Here is a 7,888-nt window from a genome sequence, read left to right on the forward strand (position 1 = left end):
ACCATTTAGATCGCAAGGTCTGAAAGGGGACTCTTTATATAAAAAATTTCAACTTAATTTATAACAATAATGTTTCTGTGGTGGGTTTGGCACAGAACAAACTAAAGGACAAGGCGACTCGTAGGGCGATTCAAAACTGTTTATTATACATTAAAGACCTGCAGCCATACGTGAACACATGGTGTAGTACCAAGCACAAAAGGGAGTGGAGACAACTTAGGTCCAGTAACATACGGACATTACAGCGATAAGAGATGCCGGTCGAATGGACAGTGCCCACGTTGGTCTGCCTTGTCATGCGCGGACACAAGGTGCCATCTAGGGTGAAGGGTCACGTGGATATCGAGGTGGCCGGTGTTTTCTAAAAAGATATCCACTCCACTACAGAGCCCCTAGCTTGAAACGACCCGTCCCGGGGCGTTCAGCCTAGTAGGTTTCTGAAAACCGAAACAACTGTTTCTTGTCAGTGTCTTCTGGGACGACAAACATCTTTCCAGTTTGTAACGTGCTGGTTCCATCGGTCATACAGAGTGGTCTGTCTTTCTCTAAACATAATGACTGGGAAGCTGTAGAAAGTGTGATAGGGAGCAGTGAGCGAAATCGTCTTTGTGGCTGGTTAAAATGCTTGTAGTTTCTTCTTTGTCTATCTGGCCTCCGGACTCTGTTATGCTTGTTCTTGTTTGGCTGCCCAGAGTTAAAGTTTCTATTTCTCGATGTTTGAATTGAGTGACTTGCATCTGTATTGTACATTGCATCAGCTTGTTGCTCATTGGTTCGTTGTTCTACTTGGTAGGTTGGCTGTGAAACAATGGGTTCACTGTTGCTCACAGATTGAACCTCCGCTGTGAGTTGTGGTGATTGCTGACAGTGACGCCTTACATGTTCAGCTTCCCAGCACTGGGTGCAGACTGGTGATCCATCATCAGTGTATGGGAAGAATCCTCTCTTCGTCTTTGACCATACAAGACCCGGCGGTGCTGTTGGTCGAATTCTGTTTTGGTTGCCATGTTTCGTGTGTCTTTGTGTGGGTCTGCGTTGACTATGTGGTTGACTAGAGAGTGGGTTAGTTGAACTTGGCCGACTGTTATAGCCTGACCCCTTTATCTCTTCAAGTTGCTTCTCTAACTTGGCCAATTTCGCTAAGAGAACCTCAGACCACTGCTCTTGGGCTCGAGCTGCATCTTTGTTCTGGTTCTCCAACTTGAACGCATTGTTTCGTAGCGTTTGAAAGCTTGTCTGGGGATGTTGCACTATGAACTTAAACAGCTCTCTACGTAGGTCAGGATCACTGATTCCATAGGCAAATTGGTCCCTCAATCTTTCCTCTTTGAAACATTCTATGCCTTCTCTTTGTTCTTGTCGGATAGCCGTTGTGAACTCCTTAAATAGTCGGTGAGAAAATTCAAGAAGTGACTCGCGTCTTCTCTGCTGCGACATCAGAAATGTAATCTCTGCCTCTCGCACAGGTATGATTACTTCAAACGCAGAGGTAAGTGCATCGAGCAGCGCTTCTGGATTATTTCTGATATGAGGTGGCTGAAGATCTACCTCTACTCGAGCTGGACCACTTATGTTCGCAAGAATGGTTGCTGTCTTCTCTTGAGGCGAGAGGTAAGGCCGAAGTTCCCATAAATCTCTTATTTCTCTGACGAAATCTTCAATTGAAACCTCAACATTTCTGCCATCCCCACTAAACTGTCTCATTTTTCTAGCAGGTTCTATGATGTAATGAGGGCGCTGACAGGCCAGCTTCAATGCCTCAAGTTCAGCTTGTAGTCGAGTCAACACCCCCTTAGTGACACATTCCATTCCCTCCGGCTCTCCTCCACTGCACGTGGGACCCACGTCTCTTCCCTTCACTGAACTAGGTTCCACCATATTTCTCTCCATCTGGCTGCAGGTCTTAAGAAACTCTAACAATAATAGTAACCTAATAACTAAATCTATCTCAACTGAAACAATTTTCAAGCTAAGTAAAATCACAATTTAAGAAAATATAAGCAAATTATCTTAAAAACTAACTAAAACTAAATCTAACTACCCTGAAACAAAAATAGAAAATATTTGAAAGTACAGAAACGGGAAAAAACTAACTGTTACTTGTAAACATCTACGTCTGGTTGTCACTTTCTTAGTTTCGGTTGTCAGGAAGCAGATTCTGAGACGTCTTCTGATCCCACAGTGTAGTCTCTCTTCCTGACCCCACTCGTGCTACCAAGTTTCTGTGGTGGGTTTGGCACAGAACAAACTAAAGGACAAGGCGACTCGTAGGGCGATTCAAAACTGTTTATTATACATTAAAGACCTGCAGCCATACGTGAACACATGGTGTAGTACCAAGCACAAAAGGGAGTGGAGACAACTTAGGTCCAGTAACATACGGACATTACAGCGATAAGAGATGCCGGTCGAATGGACAGTGCCCACGTTGGTCTGCCTTGTCATGCGCGGACACAAGGTGCCATCTAGGGTGAAGGGTCACGTGGATATCGAGGTGGCCGGTGTTTTCTAAAAAGATATCCACTCCACTACATTTATATGAAGTCATCTATAAAAGTTAGCCACCAAGTGACTCATACTGGTTAAAAAGCGTTTAAATGTCACATAAGTAGAAAAGGATTCTCTAGTGCTTCACATTTGAAACAACACTGCTTGGTTCGTAGTAATGAAAAAATCATTCGAATGTCCAAAATGTCAAAAAGGATATACTTCCTATTCCAATTTCTAACAGCATGAGTGACTTCGCTTGGAAAGTTTGTAAGTATAGTAGGCTATCGAGTTAGGTCTATAAGATAAGATAATTTTTATTGATCCAATCAAATGGAAATTCAGTTTGATTACATTGACAACCTCAGCGTAAATACTATCGCAAACAACCCGAAATCACTACATGGCCTAAAGTGTGCCGATGGGCCAAAAAATTCAACTAACCCGAAAACTCATGAAATACGCTAGATTCTAAAATTTACGCTCAATCACTACAAGAATCTAATGAAGATAATTTTCTCTCAACCGTGAAAAGCTCGCAAATTAGACTAGACGTATTATTATTAGAGCTTTCATGCTTATAGCATGCTCAGAGCGCTTTTGGTCCAATCTCATTTGTGGAACAGTTGGGGGGGGGGGGGCGGGTATCTAGGAGTTGGTTTTCCGTGCTGCTTTTAGGCGCTCAGTAAACACAACTCTGTCCGAGTCGGGTGTCGAACCTCGCGGCGTTCCAGTACCACCTCATCGTGGTCGCCGCGTGAACACTCCGCTCTCCTGGAGTGGCCAAGGGTACTGGTTGCTTGCCGCTGATGAATGAGCAGCCGGCAAGTGTAAGAGGAACTCAAAGGGGTTATGTCCAGCCCCCCCCCTGTGGGGCCCCGGGGCAACGGTGAGTAAGAGACCTAACGGGATCTCCGAAAAGCGGATAGCGCTGGACACCAACTCGAGGGTTGGTCGGGTTCTCCTGGGACTCGACTGATTCGCGGGTCTCACTTTGGGCAAAGACTGGACTGACTGGCGCGGCCTTAGCGGGCTGCGTCGGGCGGACCGGTCGGCGTCCACGAGCTAGGCTCTAACTAGCCCGTTCCCTGGCGCGCTAGTGGAGGAATCCGCCGCGACCAATGGCGACTCTGACACTGGGAATATCGAGAAACGCGTGCCACCCCACTCCTGCCTTGCAGGAAACTTATATGCCAATCTGTGGCGGTGATTGCTTGGGCAGGTCTCTGCCTTGCCCTTAGTGGCGACATAAGTATAGGCCATGCACGCTGCTGCATTAGAGCAGTAACTAAGGCCGCCAACGGCCTTAACCATACAACCATGATTGACACAGACACAGAAAAAAGCGGGCACGAGCAGACCCGAACAGGCTCCGTGCGCCGGGTAGTGGGCGTCAGGCCTGGACACGAAAAGTCAGCTACTAGTCGCCCCGCGACCTCGATGAGGGGGAATTTGTCAGGTCGTGAAAAGTTAGCTAAAATTCCTCCACCAAAGTCCTCTTCTCAACGAACACTGCATTCGTACCTCCTTCGGAGGTCCGATTCGAATAAGGTTGATGGAAGTCTGCCACAACCTCCTGCGGACCTAGATACACCGCAGGCAAATATGACTGGAAGCGAAATAGTGACGGGAGCCTCCGGCCCCCAAACAACCCAAATTGACACTAGTGGGATCCAACCCACTCCAGGGACTAAGCCCATAAACACTAGGTCCCTCCTGATCTTACAAATTAACATCTGCGGGGTCATCCCAAAGGTGTTAGAGCTCTCAAAACTCCTCCACGAGAGGGCAATAGACGTGGCTTTACTACAAGAGACACTAACTGGCAAACGCAATGCCAGTATCACCGGTTATACTGCATTTAAGTGCAAATGCACAGACTGCCGGGGGCTCATCACGTATGTACGCAACAATCTGGTTGCTACACAAATCCCCGGTCCACGAGTGCATGGGCGTACCGACGCCATCACCCTCGAGATACATAAATTAGGGCGCAAACTCACGGTAACTAATTTGTATAACCCCCCCAAGCACGAAATTAGTCTCGAATATGACTGTACTAATATCAATACTCACAACGTCATCGCAGGAGACTTTAATGCTAAGTCTCAGCAGTGGGGCTATGATTCAACCGACTCATCGGGACATAAAATTCATGAACTGCTAAATAATTCTAATTTGTTCTGTTTGCAAAATAAACATACTCCCCCAACTCTATACCATACCGGAAATGGCAGCCAATCTAGACCAGACCTTACTCTAATCACAGCTAACCTAGAATCACATACTCAATTTCAAGTCCTAGATGACATTGGAAGTGACCATAGACCCATATTAGTCACAATTACCCTCTCAGAGGCCAGTGGTGTAACCCCAAAAGCCCCGCGTAGATGGAGTTACACCAAGGCGAACTGGCCAGCCTACGAGGCAGCAGTCAACACTGCCCTTATGAATATTGCAGTGGAGGATAGGGACGTTGACATCATATACGGCGAAATAACAGCAGCTATGTTGGGTGCGGCCAAGAGGTTTGTCCCGCGGACTTATCCTGGCGTAAGGCAGAAACGCGTGTGGTCTCAGGAATTGAATAAGCTGGTCCTGAGACGTAAGCGAGCCCGGAGGCTTGCTGAACGGAAGGGTACCCCTGAAATCCGGCGGGAGTACAATCGGCTCTGCAGAGCCACGAGTGAACTGGCCCGACGCGTCCGGTCGGACCATTGGAACGCTGCCTGCGCCGGGATGGATCTTCGGGATACCTCGAAAGCCTGGCGTCTTCTGCGAAACCTAGAGGCCAAAGACACAGCGCGAACGGCTGCCCCTCTATTGTCACCCGGAGGGCCGGTCTCGACGGTAACCAAAATGGCCGGCTTGTTGAATCGACATTTTGCTAAAATCAGCAAGCCCGAAAAGAAGTCTGCCACGTCCAAAGCCCTCAACAAAGAACGTAAGAGGCTCGAGAGGGAGCCAGATGAGCCGGAAAGCCAAGCAACGTGCAACGCGCCCTTCTGTCGTGCTGAGCTGGACAGAGCGATAGCTAAGTGCAAAAATCGAAAAGCTCCGGGGCCAGACAAGGTTACCCCCGAGATGGTAAAACACCTTGGGGGCATTGCGAGAGATAAACTCCTGGAGTTTATGAATCGAACCTGGGCAGAGTCCAGACTGCCCGGGGCCTGGAAGAGTGCTGTCATTGTGCCAGTCCTTAAGAAGGGAAAAGACGCGACTAACGTGGAGTCCTACAGACCCATTTCACTAACCTCAACCCTTGGCAAAGTTGCTGAGCGAATGGTTAACGAGCGGCTAGTTTGGTGCTTTGAGAGTGCCGGTATCCTGGCGCCAGAACAGGCCGGCTTTAGGGCAGGCTTGAGCCCGATCGATCAGGTCACGACATTCGCACAGGAGGTGGCCGACGGGTTCCAGAGGTCCGAGAGCACATACGCGGTGTTCATAGACCTAAAACAGGCCTACGATCGTGTGTGGAAGCAAGGCCTCTATCTTAAGCTAAGAGCTATGGGTGTGCGGGGCAAGATATACAATTGGATACAATCCTTTCTGTCAGGGAGGAGCACACGTACAAAATACCAGCACTCCCTTAGCAAGCCAAAACAACAACTTAATGGCCTGCCTCAGGGCTCCGCCCTGTCCTGTACACTTTTCATAGCCTTTCTTAATGATTTGCCCAGCTCACTACGGTCCAAAAAACTGCTATATGCTGACGATATTGTCCTCTGGTCAACCGGGAAGAAAGCCGACCAAATTCAGGCGGCACTTCAAGCAGACCTCCATACCATCTCCTCGTATTGCGACAAATGGCAGATTCAGATAAACGTTGCCAAAACGACCTGGTCCCTGTTCAGCCTAGGAATCGACATCCTTAAGGCTCCATTCGAGCTTCAACTCGGTGGGCTGCGACTCCAGCGTGAAAATACGCCAAAATATCTAGGGGTGACCCTGGATAGAAAATTTCAATGCTCCAGCACGTCCAGGAAGTTGAACGAAAAGCCTCGGAGAAGTTAGCGTTATTAAGAAAGCTGGCCAGCACAAAGTGGGGTGCCAAAGCTGACATGCTACGCACATTGTATCTAGGGGCAGTCAGATCACAAATCGAATACAGCTATACAGTTCAAGTATATGCTAGTAAAACTGCCCTCGAATCACTCGACCGGGTACAAGCACAGGCTCTACGGTTCATTTGTGGCACCTTTAGGACAAGCCCAACAAACGCTGCTGAAATCTTTACAAACGTGGCACCCTTATATCTTAGGAGGGAGAGGGCAGTACTTACGGCCTACGAGCGCTATAAAAGGGGCGACTCTAGGCTACCCACCTCAATTTTAGTGCGACAGTGGAGAGAGAGGAACCGCATTAAAATGCGATCGTTCCTACACATAGCGGCCAATTTGTCAAATACAGCTGGACTCTCCACTGATAGAATTCCCATTAGGAGAATCAGTACGTGCCCTCCGTGGAGGAGATTGCCGGCCCCACAAATAAACCCGTCCCTGTTAGGGCAAGAGGGAGCCACCAAGAGGCGATTAACACCTGCCATTCTCCAAAATTTGGCATCCATTACTATAAAGTCCTACCCATCAGATGCCATATTCTGCTATACCGATGGGTCGGTAATGAGGGACCCCGATAGATCGGGGTATGTGGCCCTTATTGTCTACCCCGACCGGACTGAACCAGATAGGCTCTCTGGTCCATGCGGCTACGCTGCATGCTCCATGGATGCCGAACTTACAGGGATAACTAGGGCGTTCGAGGCCATTAGGGCCCGAATGCTCGAACGCGAGACTAACGCCACTACGGTGGTGTTGGTCACTGACTCTCGCTCCAGTCTCCTAGTTATGGGTGGCGGCGGGGGAGGGTCGCCCGTAATAGAAGAGGCAATCGGCGCCGCAGATAACATCCGCCGAGCTATTGGAGCTGTCGTTTATATGCAGTGGGCGCCTTCACATTGCGGCGTGAAGGGCAATGAAACGGCAGACGCCCTCGCAAGGGAGGGTGCAATGGCAGCCACACACCTCGAAGCACCAAGCACGTACTTACAAGCAACGGCACAAATCCGAGCACTCATTCATGAGAAGTGGTTAAAGTCCTGGGAGGAATCCGACAGAGCACGTGGTGTCTGGCAGCGCATGCGTCACCCAGATCGCGACGATCCATGGTGGCGACTGAGGAGGTCAGAGCAGTCAATAGTTGCGCAGTGCAGGACGGAACACTGTCCTATTGGGGCATACTTTGCCCGGTTCCGCACTAACTTTGACTCCCGATGCCGTCACTGTGGAGAGAGCGTCGAAACAGTGTCGCATGTCTTGTACGAGTGTCCCCAGCTCCGCGAGCTAAGGGGGGACTTGCCTGTGCAGTCACTCGACTTGTATGGTAGCTATGAGGCACTACG

Source organism: Biomphalaria glabrata, chromosome 9 (assembly GCF_947242115.1).
Source record: "Biomphalaria glabrata chromosome 9, xgBioGlab47.1, whole genome shotgun sequence".
NCBI classification, from domain to species: Eukaryota; Metazoa; Mollusca; class Gastropoda; family Planorbidae; genus Biomphalaria; species Biomphalaria glabrata.